At 38.6% G+C, this 15,528-nt stretch overlaps 1 long non-coding RNA gene across 1 annotated transcript in view; it reads right to left on the bottom strand.

The window, feature by feature from the left end:
• Positions 1-1,212: 1,212 nt before the first annotated feature.
• LOC132345001 (uncharacterized) overlaps positions 1,213-15,528 on the bottom strand; it is an 81,078-nt gene continuing 66,762 nt past the window's right edge. Inside the window, exon 3 of the long non-coding RNA XR_009494100.1 lies at positions 1,213-1,507. This is a non-coding gene — a long non-coding RNA (uncharacterized lncRNA). The remainder of the gene's footprint in view (positions 1,508-15,528) is intronic.

The following is a 15,528-nucleotide window of genomic DNA, read 5'->3' as shown; positions in this document are numbered from 1 at the left end:
ACCAGGCTCCTCCGTCCATGGGATTCTCCAGGCAAGAATACTGGAGTGGGGTGCCATTGCCTTCTCCGATGAGTAGGTATAGTCATCATTTATTTATTTAGTGGGCATGTGTGCTCAGTGCTTCAGTTGTGTCTGACTCGGCAACCGTCTGTTCTGCGTCCACCAGGTTACTCTGTTCATGGGATTTTTTAGGCAAGAATATTAGAGTGGGTTGCCATTTCCTCCTCCAGGGGATCTTTCTGACCTGGGGATTGAACCCTCATTTTCTGCATTGCAGGTGGATTCTTTACCCTCTGAGCCACCTGGGAAGCCCTTATTTAGTATTGAATGTTACTAATAGCCTTTAAATGTTTCAGAAGAAACCTTCACATTTTATGTACATTTTTCCTTTTTAAGGAATGCATTAACTAAAATGAAGACATTGCTCGATGGGGTGGGTTAGACTTCACAGATTCCTACCACCCAAAATATGATTATTGTTTTCTCCTTTATTACCTAAGTTTCAGCTTGCCCAACTCAAGGAACACCAAACAATAAAAATACTGTGTAATCCTTGTCTGATATTTTGCATTAAATCATCCATGTTCTTTTAACACTTAGGTTGTTGCTATCACTATAAATCTCTTGGGTCACTCAGTTTTTATCTCAAGTATATATAAATTTCACAAACATTTGATGGAAAGGTTTTTTTTTTTTAATTGTTACTTTCTTAATTAATGCTCAGTTCCTCTAGCATTTTGTAATGATAGTTTCATGCTAAATAAGCATCAGGCATTGCGTTAAACTATTTTCCAATGCATGCTTCCAAACATTTGTGGATAAAGTCTAAAATGGATTTTGAGTAGAGGGTCTTAGGAAAAAGTATCAGTAGTATCCCTCCTCAGCTAATTTAGCCAAGTACATTCCACAACTCTTCCAATCAGTATATTAAGCAGATGTGGTCTTTGTCCACCTAGTAAGTTGAGTTAGACCTTTCAACACTCTGCAGTCTTTTTATCACTCAGCTGCCAAGTTCCCTAGGGTAATCATAGACAGCTTGTCAATTTAATTGCAAAGAAACAGGCTTTCTTGTGACCATTCCAATTTTAGCTGCTACTTTAAATTGTACATGATAGTTCTTCCATGCTGTCTGCCCTTTAAACAGTGTGGATCTCTGCAAGCCTCTTAATGGTGATGGAAAGAAGAGGCAAGGCTGAAAATCTGGCTAGCTGATAGAGCCTATAACATGCATTTTATTAAGTTGCTGCTTTCGAAAAAGAAGCTTTTCCTTCAGTCCTGTACGTTGCCATTACAATGCCAACGCTAAATTATTTATTTTTTCTTTTCAATGTTCCACTTTCATGCATATTTTCTTCCTTTCTGGGTGATAGAGGATTCATAGGCCATCTGGCTTCTGAAACATCTGGACACTGAATTTCTGCAGAGGAGAATCAGAGGGAAGAGACGATCACTGGTATTTGGTGTCTCCAGAGAGATTTAAATCAACGATGATATTTTGGTTGTCTCCCTGTTGGAAAGTTAACACAAAAAGTGAAAGGAAATAACACCACATCACAGGAACCCAGAGTTCCACGAAAACTAGGAATATATAAGAAGGTAGGACTTTTAGATATGAATTTAGGTCAGTAACTATTTAGTTACCCTGTATCGAATATCTCTATGTTAGACACCATTTCTACAATATCCCCCATTTTTTCAATTGCCATGAATTTTTGGATTTAATTTATTTAGATATAATTTTTAACAGTTATAAATTTAGATGGTATATTATTGAGCACAACATATTTTGCCTCAGATTGTGTATAATTCAAATCTATAAATTTTTATTAATCAAGGGCATGCTGTGGTTCATGGGGTCGCAAAGAGTCGGACATGACTGAGCGACTGAACTGAACTGAACTGACATGTATGTTGATATGTTCAGCTAGATAGAAATATTTACCCAAATAGACTGGGGCACTATTTGGGTAAAACAAGAAGAGTTACTTTTCTAAAATATATAGAAGAAAATTAGAACAAAGAGAGAACAGTGATTCCCAAGACAGCTCAAGTTGCAAGCTTCTGGACCCCAAAATCCAGAAGTAAGATGATAGCACAGGAGGGAGAGAGGGTCTCATCAGAACTTTAGAAAGTTCAACTGCCCTCCAACAAGCTCAGCCTTGAGCACAAGCACGTGTGTGTGTGTGTGTGTGTGTGTGTGTGTAAGGATCGGCATAGAGACAGAGGTTGCTCTGGAAATGCACAGGGGTCACCTCTTCTAGACTATCAGTCTTGGTGTTATACCACATATAATGTGACTATGCAGTTCGGTACAGTCAATCATGCTGCTGCTGCTGCTAAGTCGCGTCATTCATGTCCAAATCTGTGCGACCCCATAGACTACAGCCCACCAGGCTCCCCCGTCCCTGGGATTTTCCAGGCAAGAACACTGGAGTGGGTTGCCATTTCCTTCTCCAATGCATGAAAGGGAAAAGTGAAAGTGAAGTCGCTCAGTCATGTCCAACTCTTAGCGGCCCCATGGACTGCAGTCTAGCAGGCTCCTCCATCCATGGGATTTTCCAGGCAAGAGTACTGGAGTGGGGTGCCATCACCTCCCCCAAGTCAATCATGAGCACAGTGTTAATCACTGTCACTTTTCCCCATTAACGTAGCCTGGTCCACAGCCTTCCTTCAAGTTGAGATTCAGAACCAGAACAAGGGCTAGTTTCCCAGATTGTCCAACAACTCACAACAACAAGCCCTTAGATGACTCTTAAAGTATCTCTATGTTCAAAGGTACTAGACTTAGCTGCCAGGCAAGTGTGAGGAGATGTTTAGATCCTGTGATTTATTTCCCATGCTCTTGCAAAATTATATTTTTTTCCTTTCACTATATTTTCTCTGGTAAATATTTGGGCTCTTAATTAATAGATGTTCTTTTCCCCAAATAATTGAAGTTGCTACAGAGTACTCTTTGAGAGATATGCATTTGAAGCAACTAATCTCATGCACCTTTCTGCTATTTTCCTGAGTATGTGACACTCTGCCATATATAAAAACAGAACTGTCAGTTTAAGTTGATTTCTAGGAAGCCAACAGTAAAACTGTAGTAACTATTCAAAAGAAAAAGAATCCAACTGTAAAATTTAAGTAACTATTTTTTAATTAGGCTATGTACATTTAAATACAATAACTCTCAAATAAGGGACTACAGATATATTCTCTGGTTTCTGCCAGCTCATTGTGTCCTTAATTTCCTCTAACTGCATCCTCGCTGAGCCCCACAATGAAGCACAATATTAGATGTTCAATTGTAAGATATCAACCTTGTATGAAGAGAATGAATAAAAAATGAAGTTCTTAGCTGTGATCTATTTCAGATTAGCAATTTTCATTTATAAAACTGTTTATTTTACTTTGTCAGCTTGAAGGTCAATCTAACTTCAAATTGCATTTTGCAGAATTTCAACAAAGATATGAGCCCCATCTCTGCTTCCTTTAAAACTAAAGGTAAAAAACTAAGTCTTAACTGGGATATTACACAGAACTTTATGAAATGGACCAGATCATATTGATATAAGACTTGCAAAGACAGTTCACTTTGAAGTCAAAGCATCAGAGCTTGGACAGTGTGGTAGATGGCATCGGGGTTAGCAGGTATTAACTGTAGACAGTAACCCAGGACAAGCTGTAGGAGCAAATTCAATGAAATAATTGTCATACCCTAAGGAAAGAATAAACAACAATCACAATAGCTACCATTATGATTAGGCTTCCCAGGTGGTGCTCCTGGTAAAGAACCTGCCTGCCAGTTTAGGAGACATAAGAGACATGGGTTTGATCCCTGTGTCGGGAAGATCCCCTGAAGGAGGAGGGCACAGCAACCCACTCCAATATTCTTGTCTGGAGAATCCTACGCACAGAGGAGCCTGGTGGGCTACAGTTCATAGGGTCGCTAAGAGTCAGACATGGCTGAAGCGACTTAGCATGCAGCATGCACTTTAAATACTTTACATGTATGAGGGACTATTCTATGCATTTTCGATAGATTATCTCCCCACATTTCTACAATAAAATTTGAGGTAGATACTGTTTGTTATCACATCTTACCAATGAAGAATCTGAGGGACAAGGTGGTTAAGAATCTTAGCCAAGATCACACAACAAGTACACGAGAGAGCACAGATTCAAAACCAGGCAGAAAAACTCCAAAATCCATATTCTAAATGACAAGGCTGTGTGTATATACCTGTAAAGGATATAATGAAGGCCACCACTAAATATGCTCTGACACTGACCTACATTTTTAAAAATCTCCAGCCCCTCTTACATATTCCCATAGTACTTAAGTCCCCCTTCATTATCTCACACCTACCCCACTTGACTCTAAGCTTCACATGGACAGGGACCACCATGCCTGTTTCATTCACTTCTATAGTGTCAGTGTCTAACCCATTACCAGACCTGCTGTGGCCTTTTGATGAATATTTACTGACTAAATATTTAATAAATAGATTTAGTGAGTATTTATTAAAATATGATTTCTTGTGAGACACTGCCCACTCGTCAGGGTGTTTTTAAATAAGACCACGGAGTCTAGCAAAGAGAACATGGGATTCAAATACAAATAACAGGTTCTCGGCCAAACACCGCAACATCCCACTTCTGTGGTCTTGGACAAACCACTAAACTCTAGAGTCTCAATTTTATCATCTGACCAGCAAACGCAATAAAGATACATTTCTTAAGAAGTCTTTGGTGCCATACAAATTATCATTATTGAAACTATGGGTTCTTGTAGCTGATGATGAAATATCTATCAAGATAGATATAAATAAGAAAGCCAACTCATTGTGTGTTTGTGAGAGTGTGTGTGTGTGTGTGTGTGTATTCTGGGGACAGGAACACAAAATAGGAAACCACAAATGCTAAATGCCCATTTCACTGACAAGACCCAATGTCCTCAAACTTGGCCTGAATAAGCCCTGGGGGCTTTTCTTGTTAACGGCTTCCCTGGTGGCATAGTGGTAAAGAATCCACTTGCAATGCAGGAGACACGAGAGACGAGGATTCGATCCCTGGGTTGGGAAGATCCCCTGGAGGGGAAATGGCAACCCACTCCAGTATTCTTGCCTGGAAAACCCCATGGACAGAGGATCCTGGTGGACTACAGTCCACAGGGTTGCAAAAGTCTTACACAACTGAAGCAAAGCAGCTTAGCATGCACACTCGCTTTTCTTGTTAAACACACCTTCCGGTACTTGTTCTGAAGTAAACAGCAGCCTACGTATGCCTCTGGGATTACAGCATTTCCTGCTTTGGGTCATTCTGCCCCTTAAGATAGGCTGGATCTTTAACCATTTTTAAATGCACCCCAAATTCTTTGTCCAGAGGTAACTTCCCAAAGGCATCTTAGAGCTCTGACTCAAGCAGACCTTCTCAACGCTGCAACCATGCTTCCTGAAGATCTGCCTCCTCTTTAGGTAAGCTTATTTAAGAAGCAGTCTTTTGTCTCTGGTAAAATATACTTCTGCTTTTTGGTTAATTATCTTCCCTTTCTGAAAGGCCAACCTCAGAAACTATTGTGAGATAAAATTATAGATACACTTTTTCATATGGAGTGAGCCCAGATTTATTTTTTCTTTGACAGAAATTTTAGTAATCCCCACAGACTATATCAGTTCAGTTCAGTTCAGTCGCTTGGTCATGTCTGACTCTTTGCAACCCCATGAACTGCAGCACGCCAGGCCTCCCTGTCCATCACCAACTCCCGGAGTTCACTCAAACTCACTTCCATCGAGTCGGTAATGCCATCCAGCCATCTCATCCTCTGTCGTTCCCTCCTCCTCCTGCCCCAAATCCCTCCCAGCATCAGAGTCTTTTCCAATGAGTCAACTCTTCAAATGAGGTGGCCAAAGTACTGGAGTTTCAGCTTTAGCATCATTCCTTCCAAAGAACACCCAGGGCTGATCTCCTTCAGAATGGACTGGCTGGATCTCCTTGCCATCCAAGGGACTCTCAAGAGTCTTCTCCAACACCACAGTTCAAAAGCATCAATTCTTCCGCCCTCAGCTTTCTTCACAGTCCAACTCTCACATCCATACATGACTACTGGAAAAACCATAGCTTTGACTAGACGGACCTTTGTTGGCAAAGTAATGTCTCTACTTTTGAATATGCTATCTAGGTCGGTCATAACTTTCCTTCCAAGGAGTAAGCGTCTTTTAATTTCATGGCTGCAGTCACCATCTGCAGTGATTTTGGAGCCCCCCAAAATTAAGTCTGACACTGTTTTCAGTTTGCCCTTCTATTTCCCTTCTATGAAGTGATGGGACCGGATGCCATGATCTTAGTTTTCTGAATGTTGAGCTTTAAGCCAACTTTTTCACTCTCCTCTTTCACTTTCATCAAGAGGCTTTTTAGTTCCTCTTCACTTTCTGCCATAAGGGTGGTGTCATCTGCATATCTGAGGTTATTGATATTTCTCCTGGCAATCTTGATTCCAGCTTGTGCTTCTTCCAGCCCAGCGTTTCTCATGATGTACTCTGCATAGAAGTTAAATAAGCAGGGTGACAATATACAGCCTTGACGTACTCCTTTTCCTATTTGGAACCAGTTTGTAGTTCCATGTCCAGTTCTAACTGTTGCTTCCTGATCTGCATATAGGTTTCTCAAGAGGCAGGTCAGGTGGTCTGGTATTCCCGTCTCTTTCAGAATTGTCCACAGTTTATTGTGATCCACATATAGCTTTCCTAAATCAGTCAGTTTAGGAAGTGTGTCTGCATTTGGCAAGTGAATTTAAAAATGGATTCTCATTTTATAATAATCCATTTATAAGTAGAATTACTTATTAAAACTATTTGATAATTTTATGCTTACCTTACACCAATTAGGAGTCCATTCAGGCCCATCTGAAACCCACAACTTTTAAAATATTCTTTAAAACCAAATTTTATTATTAAAAAACTATGAATAGTTCTTTGTTATTAGATATAATAGTAGCTGACATATTTTTTAAATCGTAAGCATTGCTAGTATAAAAATAGATTTTAATATTGCAAATAAATCTTTTATTTATTTTTTTAATTTTATTTTATTTTTAAACTTTACATAATTGTATTAGTTTTGCCAAATATCAAAATGAATCCGCCACAGGTATACCTGTGTTCCCCATCCTGAACCCTCCTCCCTCCTCCCTCCCCATACCATCCCTCTGGGTTGTCCCAGTGCACTAGCCCCAAGCATCCAGTATCGTGCATCGAACCTGGACTGGCAACTCATTTCTTACATGATATTTTACATGTTTCAATGTCATTCTCCCAAATCTTCCCACCCTCTCCCTCTCCCACAGAGTCCATAAGACTGTTCTATACATCAAAATGACCTATGTAGGGATTCTTAATGTGGTCCATGCATAGAATTAAGAAAGTCCCTGAATTTGGATAAGAACAAAACTTGCATTTTTATTTGTATAACCTCTAATTAAAATGTTGCATTTTCTTTCATTAAGAATACCAAGAACCAGTCACAATAGTATTAGCAATACTTGTGATTTTATCACCAATAAAAATCACAAACATTTAAAATTACATTACAGTTACTACAGGTATTTCAAAATATTATTTTTATGCACCACTACATCAGAATTATGCTAAAGCTGAAACTCCAGTACTTTGGCCACCTCATGCGAAGAGCTGACTCATTGGAAAATACTCTGATGCTGGGAGGGATTGGGGGCAGGAGGAAAAGGGGATGACAGAGGATGAGGTGGCTGGATAGTATCACTGACTCGATGGACGTGAGTTTGAGTGAACTCCGGGAGTTGGTGATGGACAGGGAGGCCTGGAGTGCTGCGATTCATGGGGTTGCAAAGAGTCGGACATGACTGAGCAACTGAACTGAACATCAGAATTACGGTACTTATTAGACAAACTTTTAGAGCATGTTATTTAATGTATTAATAAAGAAACACATATTTCTAGATCACAATGTTTCAGTATTTTGCTAACCACCTCTCCATACAATTGGTTTCTACTGTAATGTTGTATAATTTACATTATGCATTTAAAAACTTTACTCTGAAAGGGGGTCCATAGGCTTTACCAAATTGCCAAAGGGTCTTTGGCTCCAAAAAAGCCTTATGAACCCGTATTCTAAAACCATATTAAATAATTCAGAGTATGCTATAGATTGGATTTATTAATATCTCCCCCAAGTTCAAATTCACGTGAAACACGAACCCTCAATATGACATATTGAGAGACAAGGCTTTTATCAGAAATAATTAAGGTTAAATGAGGTCATTAGGGAGGAGAGATGATCCAAATGTATTAGTGTCCTTGTAAGAAGAGATCACAGAGCGCATTCAAGCTCTCTCCTAGTGAGGGCATGAGATAATGGCCATCTACACACCAGAAAGAAAGTTCTCATCAGAACCTGACTATGCTGGCACCCTAATCTTGGACTTCCAGCTTTTAGAACTGTGAAAAAATACATTTCTGTTGTTTAAGCAACCCAGTTTATGATATTTTGTTTTAGCAGCCCAAGCTAACTGATACCAGCTTTTTCCTTTTTAATACTTCCTTGCTATTAATACTTCTTTTAGTTGCAAATCTGGGTGCTATTGGGGAATTCACTGTACTCCTTCACCAGGATTCAAGACCCAGAGTTTCTTTTAAGAAAAAAGTTCTGTGAGTTGCTATTTAAATAAATATCACAAAAAAGAACCAATCTATTGGACAATAATAAACCACATTTTCCCCTGGTGGCTCAGATGGTAAAGAATCCGCCTGCAATGTGAGAGACCTGGGTTCAATCCCTGGGATCAGGAAGATCCACTGGAGAAGGAAATGACTATCCACTCCAGAAAATAAAATATTAGATAAATAATAGAAAATAATATTTTAAATACAGTCATCATTAGTGTCAGCTAAGTAGGTGGCAATTGCTGAAACAGCTATTAGTGTCTGCTTCCATCAGCAACATTGTTTTTACAAGTCCTTTGTGATTCAACTCCCTTCTGAGATGCTCAACAGTTCCTTTATACAGTGACTTTGCAGGCCCCTGTCCCACAGGGAACTAACCCTAACCCAGTTAGGCATTTGGATATCCCTGACTGTGTCTAATGGTGCCAAGGATTTTTGTTAAGGACCCATATCCCTACATCAGTACTTTTAACCAGTTTCAGGAAACACACCACACCATTTCTGGTTAACCTTAAAACAATCCCATTAAAATAAAGAGGACTGTCAGTAGAGCAATTTTATAAATAGCTAAAATTAAACAGAGTAAGACTGGCAGTGCTAATACATAAGCAAAGAACTGACTTCCTGCATTTCATCGAGAATTCCTGATAGCAAACTGCAGTACGTTTATTATACATTAATTCAACACAGCATTCAAAATGAATTTATGCCCTGGCTGAAGGGTGCAATATTGAAACTAAGTATTATTTATTGTCTTAATATTAGTAATAACCACACTAAAAAAATTGTGTTAACAATTCAGGGTGTTTAGAAAGCTAAAGATACCATAGCTCTACTTACCAATCAACTGCTCTTGCTTTAATTTATGCAAGTGTAGCCTATAGCTAAGAGCTTTGTATATTTGTTTCCCCATGGTATTAGTGCTCAAAAATAGGACACTCTTTCAAGGGCACCTTATAAACACAGAACTATAATTTATTTGGCAAATTAAAGCTCATATAAAATGTGCACACAGAGGTACAGATTAACATATTTAATTTCAATATTACCTGCAGACCTATTTTTTCCCATACACTGTTCTAATTAGTCATATAAAATCGAGTCTATGTATTATAAGCAATTATTTCAGTGGAAATAGAAACTGGATCTGAATTAAATATACTGTAAAAAGATATCACTTTTATGGAAATGAATATATCCATTTGTATCTAGAAAAATGTGTTCTAGTTAAATGGCATGAAAATGTTGAGCACTCAAAACCTGATTGCAGGAAAAGTCGAGATTTTTATGATTTAATAATACAGAATAATATGCAATCTTGATAATACACCAATATTTATATTTTGATGATATTTCTGAGTTTCCAAGTCCCTCGTTAACTATTATATTCACTTTATGCAGTGGAATTTTTCCTATTATGAATATTCACTCCCCCTACAGTTGAATGTGCAAACTGTTCATGAACATTTTATTTCACAAATGATTCTTTTCCTATTAAGCCTGTACTAGGAATTTTAGTGGTGTAGGTATAAAGCTTATGTTGCATTAAAACTGTTGCAAATTGATGTCAATAAAATATTATGCCTATAAGTAAGTAGAATCTATAACTTTAGTGGCAGGATGGTTAGGCTTTCTAAAAGTTGTCATAAACTGACATAAAGGCTTCACCACTTAAGATTTTTGAAAAGAAAAAAATTAAATTGAAGCCACTTGACCTAACACAGGACATGTGACTGGTGATGACCTCAGACTGTAAGCTTTCATTCTCAGGTCTTAGGTCAAATGTAACCTTCCCAGAGAAACTTCCCCGGAACCCCTGACTTCAGATGGTTCTGCTGCACATGCCCAACCCACTACTTCTACCTGCCTATCTGCCATGTTACTTTCACGGGACCAATCAAGAATTTAGCACTGCTCCTTGTACCAAGAAGGGGCTCAACTACCAGTTTTTTGAAGGAATGGATGAGCAAGCTAATGTGATTTTTCTTTAAGACATTTCTATAAGATGATTTAGTATCTAGTTGTCAAGAAATCTTAGATTTCTAAAAAGGTTTTTCAGATATTCCCTTTGATTCAGGATTAGCTGTCCATTATATTCACACACACACACACACACAAAAGCAGCCTAGAAGAATCATGTCCTTCCCCTTCTGTTTACCTACCCAAACATGAGAATCTTCCTTACAGATTTAAATCGTACTGTGTGAGGAGAGCTCACAGAACTCCGTCATTGATATCCTGTTGTTTTTACAGCTACCCCTTGGGCCCAGGTAATGTTTTCTACAAAATACTGTAAACTTCCACAGCTCACATATACCTCTCTTCCGTGCTAACTACGATAACACTCATTGCTCCCAGCCCCCTGGAATGGTTTCCTACTTTGGTCCAATTACAATTAACAAGTCCAGTTGGCAAAACACTCTAAGATTCACTGTCCTTATTCACTTCTGTTTAAATGTTGCCAACTGTAAGTCTGTCCAGCTTCTAAAGACTTTCAGAAAAGGCAACCCTACAAAGTCATTGTAATGTATTCTAATGTCAAATTTTTTTTCCGCCTACCTCTTCTACTCAGTGGAGGCTTTTTTTTCTTTTAGGATTCTATGGGTAGATAGAAAACAGCTTGTCACCACTCATTAACCATGACCTGTTCCAACAGTAAAACACAGGACAAACACGACCAGCTACCCAGTCTTTTCCATATCATTCATTATTTTACACGCCTGCTTCTATTCTTTCCAATTTAAAAAGGTTTTTGCAACTCTCAGTCTGAGGGTCACACCACCAGGCACACCATACCTGGTTTCTATTATTCCTCCTTGGTCTTTTGTGTTTCTTTTTATGTTTTTTGTATTTCTTTTTATGCTTTTTTAAGTAAAATAGTGGCAATATTAAATATTACAATCCTACCTTGTTTTGGTTTGCAAATTTTCCATTCATCCTGCTTTCTCCCATGCCTCTCATATACATTTTAAGCAGAAACTTCTATTACACTGCCCTTGAAACACTCATTATTAACTTCTTTCCAGCTAAAGGCTTCTAATATGTTGTTTAATACTTTTTTTCTTAGCATTTTAAATGGCTTCTCATTGCTCTTAAATTCAAAATCCTCAGAAGGCTGGTAGCCCCTTGCTCAGTCTGGTCCCTACGTTTCCCTTCAATCTCATTTCACAATACCTGCCCCTGGCACACAAAGCTCTTGCCACACTCTCTCATGCTGTGTTTTGCAAGCACACCAGGCCCCATCCTACCGTAGGTCACTTGCTTAGGCTAGCACTCTACCCTGCTCTCTTCTCCCAAACTCTCCTCTCTTTTTCAGGCCAATTCTTTCTGACTCATCCTTCAGGTCCTTTTGAAAGTGCCACTTTCTGCAGGAAGCTTGCCCAGACCAGCTTATACCTCAGAACCCCATGAAGCTCTCTTTCAGGGCACTTGTTCACAATTGCAATTACACAAGTAGTTCTCTAGGTGTATGTTTAATGCTGGTGGCATTGCAGTCCTCCCAGCTCCCTATATTCTCATCGCCTGAGTCTCATCCATCCCAGGGCTTTAAATATTGTCAACATACTGACCATTCCCAAATGTACATATCCAATCCAGACTTCTCTCCCAAACTCAAGATACATACTTCAAATTTCCTACTTTGACATATGTGTGTGTGCTCAGTTGTGTCCTACTCTTTGCAACCCATGGACTGTGGCTCCCCAGACTCCTCTGTCCATGGGACTTTCCAGGCAAGAATACTGCAGTGGGTGGCAATTTCCTCCTCCAGGAGATCTTCCAGTTGACCTAAATAGACTTTTAAGCATATCAAATGCCACATGTCCACCTCTGAAGTCCTTACCTTCCCCCCAAACCTGTTCCACCTGCAACCTTTGCTCCATTTCAGTGGATGACGACTCCGTTCTTCCAGGTGCTCGGACCAAGGAACCTTGGAGTCCTTTTCCACACATCTTCCTCTCTGATCTTCATCCAATCTCTCAGAAAATGCTGTTGGTAATTTCTTCAAGCTATCTTCAAATTTTGTCCACTTCTCCCTATTGCACTGTGCATTCCCTGGCCTGGGATGCCTCACCTGGATTACTTCCTTCACCTGATGACTGGACTCCTGAATACACTCACTCTTTACAGTCTATCTCAACACAACAGGTGGAATTTTTAAAATCCAAGTGAGATGGTCTCACTTGTCAACTTGAAATGCTGCAATGGTTCCCCCATTTTCCTTCAAAAAGGAACCAAAGACCTTACAACCATCTGTGTTATCTGTCTTATTTTATCTCTTCACTCTGCTCCAACCACACTCAGTCAGTTCAGTTCAGTCACTCAGTCATGCATGACTCTTTGCAACCCCATGAATCGCAGCATGCCAGGCCTCCCTGTCCATCACCAACTCCTGGAGTTTACCCAGACTCATGTCCATTGAGCACTAATCACCTTCAATTTCCTCAAATGGCCAGCCCGGCTCCTGCCTTGGGGTCTTTGCACTGACTGACCTTTCATCTTGGAAGGCTCTTCACCCAGCTATCCCCATGAATAATCCCTCAGTGCCTTCAAAACTTCTCTTTTGTTTATTTTTCCATAGCAATTATCATCTTCTAACATTGTTTATCGGAGAAGGCAATGGCACCCCACTCCAATACTCTTGCCTGGCAAATCCCAAGGACGGAGGAGCCTGGTAGGCTGCAGTCCATGGGGTCACTAAGAGTCAGACACGACTGAGCGACTTCACTTTGACTTTTCACTTTCATGGATTGGAGAAGGAAATGGAAACCCACTCTAGTGTTCTTGCCTGGAGAATCCCAGGGATGGGGGAGCCTGGTGGGCTGCCATCTATGGGGTCGCACAGAGTAGGCCACGACTGAAGCGACTTAGCAGTAGCAACATCGTTTATAATCTAGCTATTTTTACATCTATTTATTTATTGTCCATATTCCCTACTCATCTATTCATTAGGTTAGAGATTTTGTTCACTGATATATCCCAAGCAGTTGAAATATAATGGATTCACAACTAATTGTGAGATGAGTGTAGGGAAACTCCTATACAAGCTGCAGTGTGTAAGTGTTTACAAGGTTGTTTTAAGGATAAATGAAATAGTGTCTGTGAAAGTGCTTTGTAGGCTAAAGTCTCCTTTGATAAATACCTCAGTCTTGATTCTTTTCACAGAAGTCACCAATGTATCAGTCAGTCATGCATTTTTTTCATTTTTAATATGTGTACATATACTAATAAAATATAATATTGTTTAATATAAGCTTTTCTAATAGTGAACAGCATTACAATATTGAAAAACAAAAACCCTTTGCAACCTGTAAAGTTATGTGTGTGATACTGCTGTTACTTTGGAGTAAGATTAAGGGACTCTCTAAACAAGGGATGAATTACAAATTTTTGCAGTAACCCTGTACCTTAACTCCAATGACCTTTAAATATACCTCTCTGAAAATAAAGTACCCTATAAAAATAGAAATAAATGCAGTTTCCTTAAGGTTGAGGCAAAGATTGAGGAGATAAAGTTCACTTTTCTAAGATATATTTTATCTGGTTTGTCATTCTCCATGTGTTCTGAGGGATTCTAGTGGAATTTATATTCAATTTCTGAAGAAATGCTGAGAGTTCTAGATTCAAAAAATCACAAAAGAGGTTGTTGTCTCAATCTCCTGAAAGTTTAATTTTTATGTCTACTTCTAATTTCTGACTTCAAAATTGATGTAAGTCATAATTTATTGCTACATGTTTCTAAAACATTTGACTATTTTTAGGTCACCTAATTTGCTGAATATTTTATCTTTATTACCCACATATAATAACCATATAGCACTAACTTCAATATTTTCTTGAATGAAAAACATTAATTGGTTCCTTTGAAATGCTTTTCCTTTCTGAATGCAGCTTATTTACCTTAAAAGTAGATAATTCTGCTTTCTCTCTTAAAGACTTTGTCTTATTTGTTTTTATGTTTGTTAATTGTCATATAATTTTTGCAGTCTCCATCAAGATTGTTATTTCTAAACAAGTTAAGATAGGTTTGTAATAGGTTCATTGTAGTTTAACCCAATAAATCTAGCAAGCAAAATTGAAAGTTTGAGTCAGTGAAGCCAATGTGGGTTATCATTGCCAATTTTGCTATCAAAAGTAATCCATTATGATATAGTTTATTACAAAGTACATTTAACACATTAATTATTAACCCCAGTCCAAAGCTTTTATGAAAAGCCTATCCTTGATTGCTTTGTTTTCCCAAGTAATTAGATTCCACAATTTTGTAATCTAAGATTAGTATTTGGCGCCTTGATCAAATTCCCAAAGTTCTGTAATGTCTCTTTCTATTGCCAGTAAATCCAGATGGAAGTGGCTTTTAGTGTGAGTTTATTAATGTTATCTATTAAGCCCACACTGCACATTGCCCATGTAAGAACTTTCAAAATCATACTAAATGATTTTGATAAATGAACCATACAAGTCCAAAAGGTTTAAGAACAAAATGAAGACTCTATTACATAAATTAAAACATTCTGTTGGTGCTTTCAAAGCATCTTGGACACAGAGTTCTGACTCATTAATTATATACTAGAGCACAGCCTCTCATAAGTAAAGTTTTCAAGCTATAACCACAAGTTTCCAAAATGAACTTTAAAATTAAGGGAGGAGGAGAGAAATAAAGCCAGTCTGAAAATAGTAGCTCCTCACGTGGGAATAGGGGTGAAGGATGGCTTGGGCCCTGCATCAGGAGGCAAAAATAAGCTGAGCTACAGGAATCATCTGCTGTTATAGAACATTCCTACACAAGAAGATCAACAGAAAATTAGCAGAGCCAATGCCTACAGAGTTGCCCAGAAAATAACTT

This window comes from Bos taurus, chromosome 3 (assembly GCF_002263795.3).
Source record: "Bos taurus isolate L1 Dominette 01449 registration number 42190680 breed Hereford chromosome 3, ARS-UCD2.0, whole genome shotgun sequence".
In the NCBI taxonomy this organism is placed as follows: domain Eukaryota; kingdom Metazoa; phylum Chordata; class Mammalia; order Artiodactyla; family Bovidae; genus Bos; species Bos taurus.
This window is presented reverse-complemented; position numbering and strand designations above follow the sequence as displayed.